The sequence below is a fragment of the Dioscorea cayenensis genome, chromosome 6 (assembly GCF_009730915.1).
Source record: "Dioscorea cayenensis subsp. rotundata cultivar TDr96_F1 chromosome 6, TDr96_F1_v2_PseudoChromosome.rev07_lg8_w22 25.fasta, whole genome shotgun sequence".
Classification (NCBI taxonomy): domain Eukaryota; kingdom Viridiplantae; phylum Streptophyta; class Magnoliopsida; order Dioscoreales; family Dioscoreaceae; genus Dioscorea; species Dioscorea cayenensis.
The window spans coordinates 13,418,402-13,439,167 of NC_052476.1; the positions used below are offsets into that span (position 1 = coordinate 13,418,402).

A 20,766-nucleotide genomic window follows, 5' to 3' on the forward strand; every position below is an offset into this window, starting at 1 on the left:
TCTTGTGTTTAATGATGTGTTTGCATAACTTGATGTGTTTGATGTTCACAGATGCTTTAGTAAAACTTGGTGTATGGATGACCATAGTTGTGATTGCTTATTGTGATTGCAAAACTTGATGTGTTTGAGATGAACAATTACCCTAGCAGACCTTGGTGTATTTAAGAACCATAGATGCAACATTGCTTTTAAGCACACGCAAGAACCATATGATAAGTGCTTATGTATTAGTAATACGAAGTATTCTTTTTCTTATGATGAGCATTACTTTTCTTAGTTTTTATCGCTAATACATGTGTATTTGTGTTCTTTTGTGCATGTACGGTTGTGGAGACAAGTATGGAAGAAAAAAGCCAAAGCAAATCACTGTAGTAATTTACAGTAGAAGTTACTATTCACAGGCCGTAGAAAATCATTTTCCTGGGGATTCACACAGGCATATGGAAATTCCACATGCCAGTGTGGATGCCCGATTCCAACCCTATTTAAGTCTCGATTTCAGCCTGATTTAGGGATCCTTCTTTCCATCCTTTGGCCTATCTTTTCTCATCTTTTGAGGCACCGGCCGCTAGGGTTTTGAGAGGCTTTGGCTAGACTTTTAGAGAGGTTTACATCCTATGACACTATGTTTCCTTCGGAAGAGAGTTATTGGGAAAGTTTTCGTCAACACCGATCTGGCGAGGTGTGCCCTAGGCTTGACAAGGGAACCATTTGGAGAAGATGGGGCCACTCTACAAGGCCATCAACATGAATACCATAGGGGTTTTATTCATGGATTGCATATTTTTACTTTTAATTTCATTATTGATTGTATTTTGCTCCATGGAGAGCTAAACCTTTAGTGGGTACTTGGGCTTGTAAACCCTAGTACGATATTGTTTCTTTGACCTTTCTATTATGTTTCTTTAATTAATGTCTTTAATTAAGTTTTAGTCTTGAATGCTTGTTGAGTTGATTTTCCTTAGAGTTACTGATATGTGCTTGTCTGATAAGAATACGAATTATTCTTTCCTTCTGTTGAGAATTACTTTTATCAGGTTTTAGTGCTAATACTTGTGCATTTGTGTTACTTTCATGCATATAGGGTTATGAAGCCGAATGTTAAAGAAAAAAGCCAATGTAGATCGTGAACACACACATTTGGAGGAAATATTGAGAAGAATCAAACACGAAGACATAAGTTGGGATTCAAGATACGAGAATGTGTGCCAACCTCCTTGTATTCAAGCTAGCACAATGATTTACAGGGGCACAAAGGCAGTCACATTCGAGTATCCCGATTTGTACATTGATAGCAAGAGTTTCACCAAAGAGGCCATTTATTAAAGAAGCAAAATGGCCTATGACAAAAACGTGTGCCCGTTTATGTTACCACAATGAAACATGGATTTGGGAGTGTTTCCGACCGGTATTGCAGCAGAGCACTGTAGCAAAACAATGCAACAATTTACTGTATAAGATATTGTTGACAGTCGGCCGAGAAACTGAATTTCAGAGAATTAACATGGGCAAGTGGAAATTCCTCACGCCTGTGCGAAAAACCCACAGGGGCATCCACATGGGCATGTGATGCCCGATTCCAGCCCTTTAAAAGCTGATTTTTAACCCGAGTTCGGTATTCTTTTCTCCATCTTTTCCCCAACTTTCAAGAGGACGACGGCTAGGGTTTTGAGAGGTATTGGCAAGGGGTTTAGAGAGGTTCTATGGCTTTGACATCACGCTCCACTTAGAAGAAGGTTATTGGAGGAGCTTTCGTCGGCACCGATCTGGCAAGGTGTACCCTAGGCCGGACAAGGAGACCTTTGGAGGAGACGAGGTCACTCCATAATACCATCGACATGACTACCGAGGGGGTTTTTCTATGGATTACTTGTTTTTACATTCGATTTCATTGTTGATTGTAACTAGCTCTATGGAGAGCTAAACCCCCTAGTGGGTACTTGGATTTGTGAACCTTAAGATGTATTTGTTTCATTAAATCTTTTATTATGCTTTCCTTAATTAATGTTTTAATTGAGTTCCAATATTGAATGTTTGATTGATTGAATGCTCCCTTAGAGTGACACTAGGGTTAAGAGTTCACCCTTAGTAACCCTTGTCAGCGAAGTGACACACTATTAGAGTTAGACAAAGATAGAGTGGAGAGGGTTGAGAGGGTGAGTCGAGATGTAGCACAATGTCCCGTTTCCCCTTTGACGTGATTTATCCTACCTCCATTTCCTTGAATTTTTTGCCATCATAGTAGAGTGAATGGGCTAAGAGATGACCTTCCGCATGGGCTTAGTTGCAAAAGCAACGGAGTGAAACGTTGAAGTGATTTTAGCACCTAGGGCTTAATTATGACTAGGACCTCTCGCTTGGACCAAAGGGTTAGGTGTACATCTAGGAAGAGGGTTTATCACTTGGAATCCCTAGAACTCCATGCAATTCTATATAAGTGGAAGGTGTTAAGATTGTTCGATTTCTCCACCGGGACATCGTATAGAGTAAGTCACGGTTGACCTTAGATTTGGGACCGTGTATTGAAGGATTTCCATGACTCATTAATGCATTAAATAGGAAGTACAATAGTTTGTTCTACACTTGAAACGATTGTCCTAGGCAGAACAATATCTGAGTACCCCATTTATATCGATTGCCTTATCTCTCATTTACTTGTGCTTCTCTTTCTTGTTTGTTTTATTCTTGTTTATACTACATCTTATCAACACAATCATTATTCATTTTCACTTGGTTAAGTAGCAATTTGAGTATTCTTATTCCCTACTGCCTGTGCATACGATACCCCACTCATCTGGGATTATTAATTTAACAAACTCGTGCACTTGCAAGGGTCCTTGTCAGTTACACTAGTATTGTGAGTCCATTTTGGTAATCCTTGTGGATGAGTGACACACACCATGAGGGTTAGACAATGCTAGATTAGAGAGGATTGAGAGGGTGAGTCGAGAGTTACCGAAATGTCCCCTTTTCCCTCCTGTGTGATTTATCCTACCTCCACGTTCTAAGAGTTCTTTACGGTTGCAATAGAGTGAAGTGCTAAGAGACGAACTTCGGTGGGGCTTAGTTGCGCAAGCAACAGAGTAAAGCGTTGAAGTAATCCTTAGTGTATGGGGCTTAATTATGACCCGGGGTCTTTAGCCTAGACAAAATGGTTAGATCTATTTTAGGGAATAGGGTTTATCACTTGAAATCCCTAGAGCCTAGAACAACTTAGCATGGTGTGAGGTGTCGAGACTGAGAGATTTCTCCACCGTGGCATAGTGTAGGGTTAGTAATGGTTGACCTTAAGTTTTGGGACTATGAGTTTAAGGATCTCCACGACTCATTAAACATTAGTTAGGAAGCCTAATGATTTATCTTGCACTTGAAATAGTAGTCCTAGGGTGAGCAATGTCTAGGTACTCCATTTATCTTCGATTGCCTTCCATATCTTTTATTTGGACCTCCTTCTTCTTTTCTTATTTCTATTTGCATTGATTCTTATTCACATCACTATTAATTCATTTTTTGTTATAGTTAAATAGCAATCTTTGTGTTTCTAATCACATTCCATGTGGATTCAACTACCCACTCACTGGGTTATTATTACTTCGTTAAACCTGTGTACTTGCGGTACACACGCAAAACAGCGTTGTCACCATAGAATGTACCTGGTAGACATTAAAGGTCAGTCAGCATATAATAGCTCATAGGAATCATCCCGGGGCATTGCTCTCTTGTTGTTAAAATATTAGATTCTATAATTTTACCTGCTCTATCTCTACGTCTCTCACCTAGTTCAATTTCAGTACTTTCCTGTTATCCTTCTTCTTTTAAGATATAGTTACAAACAATTATTTACAGGCTAGAGATTAGAAGATCAATTAGTACTTTAAGTCCAGTCTCTATGGTTCGACAGCCCTACCCCTCATTGGGTAACAATTTACTACTTGTGTGCGACCTGTGCACTTGCGGAGAACACATCATAGGCCAAAGGTAAGATGGTTGGACTCTCCAACACATTCTCCACTTCGACAAGTTGATTTTTTGGTTTAAAGCAAGTAGCTATGGAACTTCTAGTTGGGAGGAACACACTATTTTCAAGCTTCGATAAGGTAAGGAAGAGGTACATCAAGCTTAGTGACGTAAAACAAGCGCTTCATGGGAGGCAACCCAAGTTTTTAATTATTTTCTTGCTTAGATTTTAAATTTTGCAGAAAAAATTCATGAGTGTGTGCCTTGATAAATTTTTGTTGGTGTTGGACTTTTCATGGAAAATTTTCGGTGATTTAAATTGATTTTCATGTATGTTGTGGTAATTCGGTCCATTTTCCTTTGCTTGTTACTTTGTTATCTTGGTGGTTTTCTGATTGTCTTTGGTTTAGGGTTAAAAAGTGGTTTTCAGGGTGCACATGGTCGTGCTCAACCCGTGTCGGGCTCGCTGATTTTCTTAAGAGAATCCGATCATTGAAATTTCAAATTCCAACTCTGAGAAGCTCGTGTCAGGAGCACTCAGACAGTGTCCTTTCTGTAGATCGGTGAAAATAGTGTTTTGCTACAGTAGTTTTACTACATTGTCATGCCAACTCGGACACGCCCGTGCGGCGCCTGATGCCAAAATCTCCTGAGAAAATCAGTAGGAAGTACACTGTCATATTCAGACCGTGTTCCCCCTGGAATATCATGCGTTCGTCTCTTTAAAGCCCCATTTAAGCTTGTTTCTTCACCTATCTTCCCTCAAAACCTTCCCATTCACTTCTCCTCTCTTCCTCCGCCATTCTTAAGGCTTAATGGGTAATTTTGGTGGGATTTGTGGGCTCGTTCTTGCATCCTAAGGAGTGAGCATCCCTTGACTCAATGTAAGCCCTTTTCCTTGCTTCTTCTTCCTTGTTCTTTGGATGAGTATAGGTAGGTTTTGGTTGTGGATTCAAGTGGAAGCTTGATTATTTCCCCTTTTCTTCCTCTTCGATGGTAAAACTTGAGAGGAGTAATGGTGTTGATTTGTATGATCTTGGTATCGAGAAACCCTTGAACTTTCTTCTTCCTTTGATTTTGGGGTTACTGTAATACCGAACCTAATTTGGTATTTATTGCTTTCCTTGTAGGTTTTAAGGGTTGTGAAAGAACTATTATTGTTAGATCTTTTAGCTAGAGTGTTCAGAAAACCCTAGAAGCAGCCATTTCCCCATTTTGATCATTTTCCTTCATTTCAATTAATCTAGTTGTTGATGTTGTGCAGTTATTTATTTGGTTTGTTTAATTGCTTCTAGGAGGAGAAACATGAAGTAAGGAAAAGAGCCGGTGGAGAAGTAGCACCGGAGGTTTTTAGCTCGCTAAGTTTGTGAGTGGGATTTATTAAATTATGAACTATAAATCATGCATGTTTTAAAATGTTTAAGTTGCCTTGGCCTTAAATGATAATTTATTGTTGCTAATACTCTTGGAAATATTTTTTAAGGCATTTAGAAACTATGATGATTTATTATTTAACTTATTTCAAGAATATTTAAAAAGTATATGTTACTTGTGATTGGAAACTATATGTTTGGGTCATATGTTTTGAAGTGTGTATTTTCAAGAAAACTGGGCGTCTTGGTTATGATGACTAAATGAGTTGTGAAAATAAGTTGAATTTCATTGTGCTGATGTTATACTTATATTATACTTTCAAAGGTTTCTCTTACACAATGTTTTCTTGATAAAAAAGGAGGCGTATGATCAATTGGTTCAGTCCTCTAAAATTATGGTTGATTTTTTAAATGACATATTTAGAATATTTTCTATGATGTTATTTGTGTTTAAAAAACTTAGTTTTTGAAATGCATCTACAAGGAACTATTGAAATTGGTGTCTTCCTATATGAAAAGATTTGTTTCATGATTAGCATAATGTTTATTTGATTTAATATGTGCGAATTACTCACTCTTGGAGTGAGGATGGTTTATGTGAAAGGTTGTGAATTTGAGATGAAAATGATTTTACAATTCCTTTAAATGATATGTCAACATTTCTAAAGTTTGTCAAATTGTTTTCTTTGGTATTTGAAAACAATATTTGGGATCATGACTGAGTTTATTCAATGATACTTTGAAGAATGGTGTATTTGTGTTTAAAAAATTTATTATTGAAATATTTTAAAAATGTATGTTTTCATGAAACTTGGAATTCTTGTTATGATATTAAATGAGTTTATGCAAACCATTTCTGCAACACATTTTGTGTTATTGTTGAAGTTATTCTTGAAAAGTATACTCAAGGATTATTTTGCAAATGATGCTTATTTGTTGGAAAGATGTCCAAATGTGAAGTTTTGGATAGCTTACTCACTCTTGGAGTGAAAATTTTATATGATAAAGCTTGTGATAATTTGATGAAATTGATGCTATATTTGAAGTATGTTTTCAAAGAATATTCTTGTAAGATGTTCTTGATAAAGATGGCTTCATTGAAGATGTTATAATCAAGTTATTCACTCATGGAATGAGAATTGCAATTGTGAACACTGGTGATCTTTCGATGAGAATCTTGCTATTGTGTTGATGTATATTCTGTGGTTGTGGGCTGGATTGTTTTTTAAATATTTTGATGATAACATGGGAGCGGAGCTTCAGTACTTACTGCAATAAGAAGTGGATGGTTTCCACGGGCCGACCTATTTAGAGGTGGCTTGGAAAACTGTCAAACCAGATATGCCATTTTAGGTGGGAGCATAGAGCCTGACTTGGATATAGTTGGCTTATTCGGAGTCATCACAGAAACTTCCTAGCGGCCAACGCTAAGATATGTGCATTTTGGTGGCTCCTGACATAACTGAGGTCATGGTTATTAACGCTGGGTTTTTGAGGCTATTTGTGATACTATCGACTTTTGACTTATTCATTTACTTATTTATATTCTAAACATTTTGAATTGTTAAGTAATTGAAAGAAAATGTATTATTCTCAAATTTTAAACTTGTTTTGGGTTGCTTGATGAATGAAATGGTTGTTGACTTGCATTTCTAGGTGAAAAGCTCACATCCATTGTTTTGTACTTGATTTCTACAATATTTTATCATTGTTGAATTTTAAAGCACATTCTAGTTTTGGATTTTCTATTTGTTCATGTATGAGCTATAGTTCCTTATTTAGTACCTCACTTGATAATCTAACATTTTAGAGGCTATTTACTAAGATCTGGTCATCGATTGAGATTTTGTAAATACTTATTTTATTGATTTATTGAAAGCAATGGATGCTTTTGCAATTATAGTTGGTTTTAAATTGTTTCTGTTTTAAACTAGTTATTAATAGTGTATATTAATAATTATGCAAACTTGAATTCTTGTTTCACACTTGTTAGTTATACTGTCTTGGTTATGGCTACACTAATGAATCATTTAACATGTTACAACTATTAAAACCTTGTGTTATGCAAATACTTGGGTTTGAAATTGTAGAAAGAAAATTATTTTTGTTTAGCTATTCACTTTCTGCAGACCTTTATTTCTTTAGTTGGTTGGAAAATAATTCCTATTTAAGTTAGAGTTTGGTTTTGATCAATTGTTATTATAAAATAATTTTATTTTTATACTTTGTTCTTTGTGAATTTTTGTGCTACTCTATGGTTGTTGATTTCTTTATTTTGAGTGTTGGTAAACTCTTAAAATTGTTTATTGTTAAATTGATTATATTTATTTTTTACATATATGATTTTATAGTTTTATAGTTCCATGTGATTCCCCTCACTAAGTAACCAAGTTACTCAGCCTCTTTTTATTCTCCCCAGTTGTTAGTTCAGTGAAGCGATGCAGATGGAAGTACTTGGCAAGAATCTATTGCAGTGTATTTATTTCTTTTAGTTTGTGCATATATATTCCTATACTTGGCATGTAGGCTGTGGGATCCCTGAGTTTACGATGTCGACCAACTTATATGATTCTCCCTCTTGATTATTCATGTATAACGCTATTGTCCAGTGTTGACTGAGAAACCATACACATATTTTGGGATGAATTGATGATTATATATATTTCAAGTTATAACTTTGTATTTTTGGGATGTAAGTGTAAATGTTTGCTTGACTTCATAATGTTCTGATGGGGTTTCTGTCATTGTTGTTGTTGTTATGTTATTCTTATAAGGTTTACTTATAATTCATACCTTGTGTTAAATTGATGATCTTCTATAATGAGGTTATTATATATGTTCATTATTGAGTTATTCTTTGTTGTTATAGTAGTTTTGTTCAAGGAACAGGTTAGCCTTGCATCGATCTAGGATTAAGGCAGGTGTTTGGCCTCAGATGGGTTGTCATGGGGTATGTCATGTGTGGGACCTGTGGGATGGGGCTTGATATATGTGGCATGGTTTGGGGTGTAATTCATGTTTATAGTTGAATAATTAGAGTTAATTTGAAGTTTGGAGCTGACATGACAGAATTAAGTGTGTGTACCGCAAGTGCACGAGTGTCGAAGTAATAAAATACCATGTGAGTTGGGTACTAGAATCCACAAGGAATAGGTTTACTAGTACTAATTGCTTCTCTGCTATATAGCCTAATGATAAATGGGATAATGTGATGATCTAATGTGCAAAGAAATGAATACTAGAGATGAATATACAAGGGTAATATAGAGGGAGATCTAAATCAATAAAGATGAGGTATCCAGGCAATGCTCCCCTAGGATCTAAAACTGAAGCTCGAGACTTGCTAAATGCTTCTAAAATGAGTTTAATGAGTTGAGGTAATCCAAGAACAATGGGCCTTTGCCTCCAAGCCACCGATACTAGTCCCCTACAAGGTCCCGGTGGAGAAATCACTCAATCTCAACACCTCAAACCCCATATGACCGCAATAAGCTCTAGGGATACCTAAGAGTGAAAGCGATTCCTAAATATAGATCTAACCCTATTTCTAGACAAAGAATCCCTAACCCCCTACAAGGTCCCAGCGGAGAAATCTCTCAATTTCACGCCTCACACCAAATATGGTTGCATAGAGTCTGGGAAATATGGAGATAGGAAACACTCATCGGAAGGGAAAGGGACACTCCACTATCTCATGACTCACTCTGTCAACCCTCTTTAACCTTGGAGTTCTAAATCTAATGGAGATCTCTCTCTCATCAAAGTAACAAATTATGCATATACAATCAACCACAAGGATCAATAAAACATGCAAGCCATGGGAACACAAGATTAAAACTCAAATCAACTCGGATTTAATTAAAAACAAAAATCACATCAATACAAAAAAACAGATCCTAGGGTTCACATGCCCAAATACCTACTAGGGTTAGCCCTCCATGGAGCAAGTTACAAAACAAAGATTAATACAATGAATAGCAATGTAAACCATAGAGAAAAACCAACTTGATTCGTGATGATGGCCTTGATGGCTCGCTCAACGTCTTAAAGAATCCTTCTCCAGAGCTAGGTTACCGAAGGCCCCCTCATTACAATGATGGATGAAAGATCGACCAAAGTTGGTGAAGAACGGCCTCCAATCTCGCCAAAGACCTCATCTCCAAACCCTAGCCATCTCACCCCTCAAGAGTCACACAAAAAGATGTCAAAGAATAGGGCAAGATGGCTATTTATAAGCACAAACTACGTCTATCACATGCCTTCATGCGTCCATGTGGATTTTCCATGCGCCCGCATGACCTGTAGGATTTTCCAGTCTCTTCGCAAATGCGGTTCAAACACTCTTCTCTTGAGTCCACATGGCCGGGCACACGTCCATGTGGTAGGCTATAAGACTTTTCTTTATCAACGCATCCTTGAAAAGTGTTGCAATCTTCACAAAGAGAAGAAACATGAGGATGTGATTGTCTTTGTGCCCTTCCAACTAGTAAATTGGCTAAAATACCCTGGTGAGTGGGTAGTCATATCCACAGGGAATAGTGCTTGGAAACAGAAGAATTTCTATTTAACTATAGTGAAAATGATTGAGGAGTTGTGTGAACAATATCAATGCAAATAAAAGTAAAGAAAAGAAAAGAAGTGCAATAGGGATAAGGAGGTAGTCGATAGAGATATGGGGTACCCAGACATTTCTCGGTATTGCTCAGCAAGCTTCCATGTGGCATTTTCGAGAGAGACTTCCAAATCTGCCCCACCTGAGTTTCAAGGTTATACAAAGAGGCGGTGTGATTGCAAAGTGTAGCCTCAACTGATTCAGACCTTGTATTTGAAGAATGCACAAATCTAATCAAGGCCTTCTCCGAATCATTCATTCGGGTTTCCAAACCTAAAACTCTGTTTTCCACGTTCGGGGCTTGTTGTTGGAAACCAAGTGGCCCCATGGCCTTTTGTGGACCTTGGTTGCTCCACGAGAAATTTGGATGATTCTTCCAACCAGGATTGTAGGTATTGCTATATGGGTTTCCTTGAGTCCTCATGCCATTACCTACAAAATCGACGTTCTCAACCGAAGATGCATCACCAATAGAGATCAGGAAATTGGAGGGAGCATGTCCTCCACCACACCCGGTGCAAGTACTCACAGCCGCCACTCTGTTTGAAGTTAGAAGATCTAACTTCTTACTCAAACTTTTCCACTTGTGTCGCCAATGAAATTACTGCATCTATCTTATAAAGACCGGCTACCTTTTTCTTCTCCCTGGCATTCCATTGGTAGCTGTTTAAACCCATTTCTTTAATAAGTTGATGGGGGTCTTGCTACCTAAGGTACCTCTTGCTGCCGCATCCAAGAGTTATCTTGTACTCGGATTCAACCCGTTGTAAAAAGTTCGAACAATCATCCACTCCGTGAATTCGTGTTGTGGGCACTTTCTCAGGAGCTCCTTGAACCTTTCCCATGTCTCGAATAGAGACTCCAATTCTGACTGTACAAAGGATGAGATCTCATTCCTAAGATTTGCAGATTTTCCAGGAGGGAAATAACGGGCTAGAAAAGCTTCTGCCATCTCCTTGTATGTAGTAATCGAGGCTCTAGGTAATGAGTGTAGCCACTACTTTGCTCTCCCTTTTAGGGAAAATGGGAAGGCTCTCAACTTGATAGCATCATCCATCACCCCGTTTATCTTGAGCATATCACACACCTCGAGAAAGTTCTCTATGTGACTAATTGGATCCTCCTCGGCCAAACCATTGAACTGTGCGGATTGCTGCAACATGTGGATGAATGCCGGCTTTAGCTCAAAATTCTGAGCAGTAATTGGGGGTCACACAATACTCAATTGTGTGCCCAAAATCGAGAGTCTAGCATAATCAGAGAGTGTCCTCTGCTGCTTATTTTGTTCTGCCATATTATCTGACCCTTCAACTTCCAAATCACCTAGATTAGATTGTTCTTCCAAAGGTCCTTTCCTTTTCCTTCTAAGTGTTCTTTCAAGCTCGGGATCTCCTTCAATTAATATTGAGGGGTTCCCTCGGGTCATCAACCTGAAGCAGCACAAAGGAAAGAAAACAAATTAGAATGATGATAAAAAAGAAAATGTGACATAGAATGGATAAAGGAATAGCTAAGGAAACAAAAGTGCAAAGTATCTCTGAACGCCTTCTCCCCGGTAACGGCGCCAAAAACTTGATAGTGCTCTCCCGCAAGTGCACGGAGTTGTCAAAGTAATAAATCCCAGTGAGTGGGATATCGTATCAACAGGGAAAAGGGAATAAAAATACTTAATTTGCTTCTTAACTATATAAAAGAATAAATAGTGATATGTATGACAAGATTCAATTCTCAAAAGTAAAACAACCCGAAAGCGAGCAAAAGTAAAGGAGAAGGTAAGGCAATCGATAAAGATGGGGTACCCGGGTATTGATCCGCCTAGGAAAATTGTTTCAAGTGCAAGAACTCTCTATTATGCTTCCGAACTAATGCAATGGTGAGTCACGGACATCCTTTAATGCATGGCCCCTAATCTAGGGTTAACCAAGCCTAATCCTCTACATGTCCTGGAGGAGAGGTTGAACAACCTCTCAACCTCGTACTCGTAAGAAGAATTGCATTAAGCCTTATGGATTCCAAGTGATAAATCTCTTCCTAATTGTAGACCTAACCCTTGTTCCAGAAGAAAAGTCCCTAACCACAACTAAGCCCTAGATGCTAAAATCATCTCGACGCTTCACTCCGTTGCACTCACAACTAAGCCCCAGCGGAGGGTCATCCCTTAGCTTATTTACTCTATTATTGCCGCAAAGAACTCGAGGAACGGAGGTACAATCTATCACATCGGAGGGGAAAGGGGATGCTCCTGTACCTCTCGACTCACCCTCTCAACCCTCTCCAATCAAGCTTTGTCTAACTCTCGTGGTGTGTCACCCACTCACAAGGGTGTTACCACATGAACTCTCAACCCTAGTGTCACTCTAATGGAGTATTCAAACAATCAAACATTCAAGATTGGAACTCACAATAACATCAATTAATTGAAAGCATAATAAAAAGAAATCAAATATAAAAGAGAACAATCCATAGGAAAACCCACTAGGGTTTACAAATACCCAAGTACCCACAATAACATCAATTAATTCAAACAATCAAACTAATATATCCTAGGGTTTACAAATACCCAAGTACCCACTAGGGGTTTAGCTCTCCATGGAGAACAATTCAAACGATAATGAAATCAAATATAAAAGAAAACAATCCATAGGAAAACCCCCTCGATAGTCATGGTGATGGTCTTGTGGAGAGTCCTATACTCGTCGAAAGTTTCCCTTGTCCGATATAAGATACGCCTCACCGAATCAATCCAACAAAGGCTCCCTTACCAACCTTCTTCCAAAGAGATGATGATGTCGGAGCGGTAGAACCTCTCTAAATCCCTAGCCAATACTTCTCAAAACCCTAGCCACGACCCTCTCTCAAGTTGGGGAAAAGATGGAGAGAAGAATTCTGAAATCGGGGCTGAAATCGGCCTTAAATAGGGTTGGAATCGGGATTCCACATGCCCCTGTGGATATTCCACACGAGCCTGTGGATTTAACGCACGGGCGTATGGAATTTCCACACGCCCGTGTGGCTCCTCTGTTTTGCTCATTCTTCGGCCGACTGTGAACAGTGATTGATACAGTACCTTGCTACAGTATGACATGAAATACTCCTGAATCCCTGCTTTCATCGATTTAAAGTAAACAGGCACACATTCACATCGTAGATCGTCTTGGTTATTAAATAAATAGTCACGTTGGTGGAGATCTTGCTAAATATGCACAAGCTCGAATACTAGGATGTGACTACCTTCGTGCCCCTCCGAATCATTGCCTTAGCTCGAATACATGGAGGTTGGCACAGATTCTAGCATTCTATACCCGACTCATGTCTCCGCGTTTGAGCCTTCTCAAGATCTCCTCCAAATAATGCGTAAAACAATCTACAATGGCTCTTTTCACAAATAATCAGCCTCACAACCCAACCTGCATAAAAGTACATAAATACACACGTATTAGCATTAAAACCTGACAAAAGTAATGCTCATCATAAGGAAAGAACGCTTCGCATTCGTATCGTACAAGCACTTATCAAACTCCCCCACACTTAAGCTTTTCCTTGTCCTTAAGCAAAAGTTAAAACATTGTATGCATAGATGAAGGGACTATTGGAAGTGCTTGGCCTTATGTTCACCAAAGCATGCAAAGAAAGCATTCTAATAGTAAAGGAAATTTCAACACTAAATACGAAAGAATCAATGCTCTAGCTAAAAACTTGAATTGAAAAGGACAACAAACCCAAAATCGTGTAAGTGTGTGAACTCACTCAAGTCAACCCAAAGTATACTCCTCAAAGTTCTAGGTATAAGGGACTTATTTATCTACAAAGAGTACCAAACATTTCAAAAAGGGTAGTAGCTTCACACATCCTCTAAGGTAGCCCTTTCCAAAGCAGCCGCTAATGTGGCTTTGACACTTTCGAGGTGGTAGCTCTTTCTACCTGGGTGGTATCTTTCACACATCACATGAGATAGCTCTTTCTCTCAATAGGACATAGCTAGTATCCGACTTATGAGAGTAGTTTCATACATCATGGGTGGTAGCTCTTTCCACCCAACAAGCACAATTAAATGATAAAAGTCTTTGTTCTTTCTTTATTTTCCACGCCCATGCATTGGTCACAAGGGTGCCCACAGGGATGAGTCCACGCCCCTGTGTGCCCTCGGGAAAATAATTCCCAAGTTTTCTGTAGAACAACGCACGCCCGTGCGGTAATTCTGCACGGCCATGCGATAATCGTAAGGTATCTCAGAGGGGCTAGTCCACGCCCCTATGCCTTCTTTGGATGAGCACGCAATACAACCCACACGGGCATGTGGAGATTCCACACGCCCGTGCGTTTTCTCTAGATGACTTGAAAAAACTCTGCAGGCTCTGCAAAAATTTTCTGAACATGTTTACACATTCAGAGCCTGCTCTTTTATGCAACAATTACCAGTGAAAAACAATAGAAACAAGCTCAAACAAATAAATCTTCACCAAATCCACATGAAAACACTCGATGACACAGAAATCCACCAAAATGAAAACAGTATAATAATCTAGACATGAAGATGCCAACACTTAATAAGTTATTCATTCAAAACTAAATTATAACTAGGAAAAACTGCAAACACTTCGGTTGCTTCCCAAGAACCGCTTGTTTAACGTCACTAAGCTTGATGTACTTCATCTTACCTCATGGGGGTTCATAGATGAAAGTTGCCCTCTTACCCATGGCTTGAAAGCATGATGAGCAAAGTCTCTTGAGAGTAGAGGGTGAATTGTCGGGATTGGGACTACCTAGAAATGGTTCATCATTTCAGTTCGCGCGTACCTCCAATAGTCTAGGAGTGTTTCTGGTGGCGTCTCCTTGCCCTCTTCATCTTTTGGAGCACCTTCTTCAAGATCCTCGGGGTAGACAGTACTTCTTCAGTCGAACCAAGCATGATTACTTCTTCAATTTTCTCCTCTTGGTCGAACAAACCCTCATACAAGTCCGGATTGAACATTTCCTACATGTATTCATCAACAATTTTATCAGTAGTGTCTAGAAAAAACAAAGTATCATCAAAATCAAGAAAATGCCGCATGGCTTCATCAAGGCGGTATGTGAGCTTGTCAATCAATGCTTTGGAAGTCTGCAAGAACGGTCTTCCATCGCTCTGATTTGTTTACTTTTCTTTGGTTACAGTTCTAGGTTATGACCAGAGGAAATCCTTCGATATTGGTTGAAGGAACTCCGAACATTGAATGAAGAATTCATAAAAGTGGAAAACCCATGGTCTCCAAACCAAGGGAGACAGCACTATGATCTTCTCGGCCTCTCGAATAGCATTCATCAGTTGCATACCCATGATAAGTCTAGTAATGTAGGGGCCTGAGAAGAGGACTCCAAACTTGGCATACTGGCCCTGATGCCTCAGGTACTCTGCTACGATGTGGCCAAGGTGGAGTGGCTCGCTCTGTACCATGGAATAAAGATAGAGTAACTCTTGTCGGCTTAAAACCCATATACTGTCACTACGGTCATTTACTGATCGGCTAAGAACGGCGTGTATGCAGCAGTAAGCTGGCCTGGAGAGGCAAGTTGCCTTGGAGACTCCTGGCTCATACTGTCCCTGGCCATATAGTGCTTTTTAAGCATGCTGAGGAGTCAAACTACCCAGATAATCAGCCTGTAACTGCTCATACACCAATGTGTCGATGTAGGCCTTGTTATACAAGCCAAGTCTGACAGCGAACTGTGTCATGCTCATACTATGGTATTGTCCGAATGCTCTAAACTGACTGATGTCGACATTAGAGAAGCTAGAGTATGATTAGTCAAACTCAAATGATGCAAGTACCTCCACCATTAGCATATGGATAGCTGGCCCTCAAATAGATAACAAGTGTCACCAACTTCCCACAGATAAGAGCTCCTCGACCTCATCTACCATCTCATCACATAACTGAATCTCCCTCAAAGCGCTCAAGTCTGGAAATCCTGAGTGTCTAAACTTGAGCTTCGACAAACGCTCAAAACCGGCTGGATGTTCAGGTATAGCGAACTTAAGTTGCTTCGGTGAAGGTTCGTGAGGATATTTGCCAGCCATCTTCTATGATCGGGGACCCATTCCGACAAAATTTTAAAAGAACCAATCAAATTAAACTTGAAAACCTAGTTCTGCAGGAATCCACACGGTCGTATGGAAATTCCACACGCCAGTATGAATCTTTGGGGCGTGAGAGCCGCATGGCCAACTCACAAAAATTCTACAAATACAACATAGAATTATTCAAAAACACGTTTACGTCATAGATCGCTTTGCTTCTTCAATAACGGACATGTTGGTGGAGATCTTGCTATACATGCACAAGTCAGAATGCTTGAATGTGACTGCCCTTGTGCCCCTCAAAATTATTGTGCTAACTTGAATACAAGGAGGTTGGTATACATTCTCGCATCTTAAACCCGACTTATGTTTTCGGGTTTGAACCTTCCCAAGACTTCCTCCAAATGGTGCATTTACGATCCACATTGGCTTCTTTCTCTAATATTCGGCCTCACAACCCTATCTGCATGAAAGTAACATAAATACACACATATTAGCGTTACAAACCGATCAAAATTAATGCTCATAATAATTAAAGAACACTTTCGCATTCTTATCACACAAGGACTTATCAAACTCCCCCACACTTAAGCTTTTGCTTGTCTTCAAGCAAAAATTAAACATTAAAGAATAGATGAAGGAAATATTGGAAGTTCTTTGCCTTAGGTTCACCAAAGCATACAAAGAGAGCATTCCACAAGTAAGGGAAATTTCAACATTAAATACGAAAAATCAATGTCTAGCTAAAAACTTGAATCAAATAGGACAACAAACCCGAAAGTGTGTAAGTGTATGAACTCACTCAAAACCACCCAAAGTATACTCCTCAAAGTTCTAAGTACAAGGGACTTATTTATCTACAAACAGTAATAAAATTTCAAAGATGGTAGTAGCTTCACACATCCTCTAAGGTAGCCCTTTCCAAAGCGGCTGTTAAGGTGGCTTTCACACTTTCGAGGTGGTAGCTCTTTCTACCGGAGTGGTAGCTTTCACTCATCTTATGAGATAGCTCTTTCTCTCATTAGGGCATAACAAGTATCCGACTTAACAGAGTAGCTTCATACTTCATAGGTGGTAGTTCTTTCCACCCAACAAGTACAAATAAACAATAAAACTATTTTGTTCTTTCTTTTCATTTCACCATTTTTTTCACAAATAACAAAAGAAACAACAATAACTAGTCCCTTTAACATCGAACAAGAGTATTCAAAAGAGTTTAAAGAGTGAGTAGTGCAACAAGTGTCAATCTGGTAAAAATTCCTAAAAAACAAGCAAAAACTAGAGCATGAAGACATTCAATGTTAAAAATTCTCCTAAACTCAAGAATACAATTATTGCAACTAAGGTGAACTGCCATTGGCTATGTGAGCATGTATATCAATCAAAATTAATATAAAAAAAGATGTGTGCACTATGAAACTCCCCTCCGCAGTTAAGTTGTACATTATCCCCAATGTACACATGCAAGCTCACTCATAATGTATATCAATTAAGAACAAATGGAGAGCTAGACCCCCTAGTTGGTACTTGGATTTATGAACCCTAGGATGTATTTGTTTCATTAAACCTTGTTATTATGCTTTCATTAATTGTTGTTTTATTTGAGTTCCAATCTTGAATGCTTGATTGATTGAATGTTATCTTAGAGTTCCAATCTTGAATGCTTGATTGACCGAATATGCATGTACACTGCAAGTGCATGGGTGTCAAAGTAATAATCCCAGATGAGTGGGTATCGTATCCACAGAGAGTAGGGAATAAACGCACTTAAATTGTTTCTTAAGTAATGTGGAAGATGAATAGTAATATGTGTGACAAGATTCAATTCTCAAGAGTAAAAACAATAAGAAAGAGAGCACAAGTAAAGGAGAAGGTAAGGTAATCGATAAAGATGGGGTACCCAGGATATTATTCCGCCTAGGACAATCATTTTAAGTTCAAGAAACCTCTGTTATGCTTCCTAATAAATGCAATAGTGAGTCATAGAAATCCTTAATTGCATAGTCCCGAATCTAAGGTCAACCATGCCTAACTCTATACATGTCCTGAAGGAGAAATCGAACAATCTCAACACCTCACACTCATATAGAATTGCAATGAGCTCTAGGGATTCCAAATGATAAACCTTATTCCTATTTATAGACCTAACCCTTTGGTCTAGGTGAAAGATCCCTAGCCACAATTAAGCCCTAGATGCTAAAATCACTTCAACGCTTCACTCTGTTGCACTCGCAACTAAGCCCCAGCGAAATGTCATCCCTTAGCCCATTCACTCTATGATAAGATCCCCTTACGTATATCCCGCAAGTGCACTGGTTTGTCGAAGTAATAATCCCGGATGAGCGGGTATCGTATCCACAGTGAGTAGGGAATAAAAACACTTAATTCGCTTCTTAGCTATGTGAAAGATGAATAGTGATATGTATGCCAATGATTCAATTCTCAAAAGTGAAAACAACAAGTAAGAGAGCATAAGTAAAGAAGAAGGTAAGGCAATCGATAAAGATGGGGTACCCGATTATTGCTCCGCCTAGGACTAAATTTCAAGTGCAAGAACCCTCTATTATGCTTCCTAATCAATGCAAGTGAGTCATGGAAATCCTTGATTACATAGTTCCAAATCTAAGGTCAACTATACCTAACTCTATACATGTCCCGGAGGAGAGATTGAATAACCTCTCAACCTCGCACTCGCATAGAATTGCAATAAGTTCTAGGAATTCCAAGTGATAAATCTCTTCATAATTGTAGACCTAACCCTTTGGTCCAGGTGGAAGGTCCCTAACCACAATTAAGCCCTAGATACAAAGATCACTTATGCGCTTCACTCCGTTCCACCTGCAACTAAGCCCCAGCGGAAGGTCATCCCTTCGACCATTCACTCTATTGTAGCTGCAAAGAACTCAAGGAACCAAAGTAGAATCTAACACATCGGAGGGAAAAGGGGATGCTCATGTACCTCTCGCCTTACCCTCTCAACCCTCTCCAACCTAGCTTTGTCTAACGCTCGTGGTGTGTCACTCACTCACAAGGTTACCAACAAGAACTCTGAACCCTAGTGTCACTCTAGGGGAGTATTCACACAATCAAGCATTCAAAGTTGGAACTCACAATAAACATCAATTAATTGAAAGCATAATAAAGAGATTCAAAGAAATTAATACATCCTAGGGTTCACAAATACCCAAGTACCCACTAGGGGTTTACCTCTCCATGGAGCTAAATACAATCAAAGAAATAGAATGTAAAAGTACTGAATCCATAGAAAACCCCCTCGATAGTTGTGTCGATGGTCTTGTGGAAAGTCCTCTAGTCGTCGTCCAAAGATCCCCTTGTCCGATATAGGATACGCCTCGACGGATACTCCCTAACCAACCTTCTTCCAAAGAGATGATGATGTCGGAGCCGTAGAACCTCTCCAAAACCCTAGCCAATACCTCTCAAAACCCTAGCCGAAATCCTCTCTCAAGTTGTGGAAAAGATGGAGAAAAGAATAATTAAATCAGGGTTGAATCGGCTTTAAATAGGGCTGGAATCGGGGATCCACACGCCCTGTGGATTTTTCACATGGGCGTGTGGAATTTCTACACGCCCGTGTGGATTCTCTGTTCTGCAGTTTTCTCGGCCGGCTGTGAACAGTACTGCTATAGTATTTTGCTACAATGCTCTGCTATAGTATTCGGCCTGAAATACTTCCTGAATTTCATACTTTTCATCGAGGTAACGCAAACAGGCACACGTTCACGTCATGGATCGCTTTGCTTCTTCAATGATGGAAAAGTTGGTGGAGATCTTGTTCTATATGCATAAGTCGGAATGCTTGAGTATGACTACCCTTGTGCCCCTCCAAATGGTTGTGCTAACTCAAATAAGATGAGGTTGGCACACACTCTACCATCTCACACCCGACCTATGTCTTCGCGTTTGAACCTTAACAAGATTTCCTCCAAAATCGGTGCATTATGATCCACATTGGCTTCTTACATTCATAATTGGCCTCACAACCCTACCAGCTTAAAAGTAACATAAAAACACACATATTAGTGTAAAAACCCGAGAAAGGTAATGCTTAACATAAGGAAAGAATGCTTCACATTCATATCGCACAAGCACTTATCACTCTACTATGGCCGCAAAGAACTCTCAGAACATGGAGATAGGATAAATCACACCGGAGGGGAAAGGGTACACTCCGCTACCTCTCGACTCACCCTCTCAACCCTCTCCAATCTAGCTTTGTCTAACTCTCATGGTGTGTCACTCACTCACAAGAGTTACCAAGAAGAACTCTCAACCCTAGTGTCACTCTAGGGTAGTTTGTATACAATCAAGCATACAAGATTGGAACTCACAATAAACATCAATTAATTGAAAGCATAATAAAGAGATTCAATGAAATGAATACATCCTAGGGTTTACAAATACCCAAGTACCCACTAGGGGTTTAGCCCTCCATGGAGCTAGATACAATCAATGAAATCGAATGTAAAAACAAAGCATCCATAGAAAACCCCCTCGTTAGTCGTGGCGATGGTCTTGTGGAGAGTCCTCTACTCATCGCAAGGGTCCCTTTGTCCAGCCTAGCATACAACTCGCCGAATTGGTGCCGACGAAAGCTCTCCCACTAACCTTCTTCCAATCGGCGTGCGATGTCAGAGCTGTAGAACCTCTCCAAAACCCTAGCCAATACCTCTCAAAACCCTAACCGAAACCCTCTCTCAAGTTGGGGAAAAGATGGAGAAAAGAATATTGAAATCACGGCTGAA

At 39.3% G+C, this 20,766-nt stretch overlaps 1 non-coding gene across 1 annotated transcript; it reads left to right on the forward strand.

The window, feature by feature from the left end:
- Positions 1–10,739: 10,739 nt before the first annotated feature.
- On the forward strand, positions 10,740–10,846 carry LOC120264185. Its single transcript, XR_005537356.1, has one exon. It is a non-coding gene; the product is annotated as a small nucleolar RNA R71 (small nucleolar RNA).
- The last annotated feature ends 9,920 nt before the right edge of the window (positions 10,847–20,766 follow it).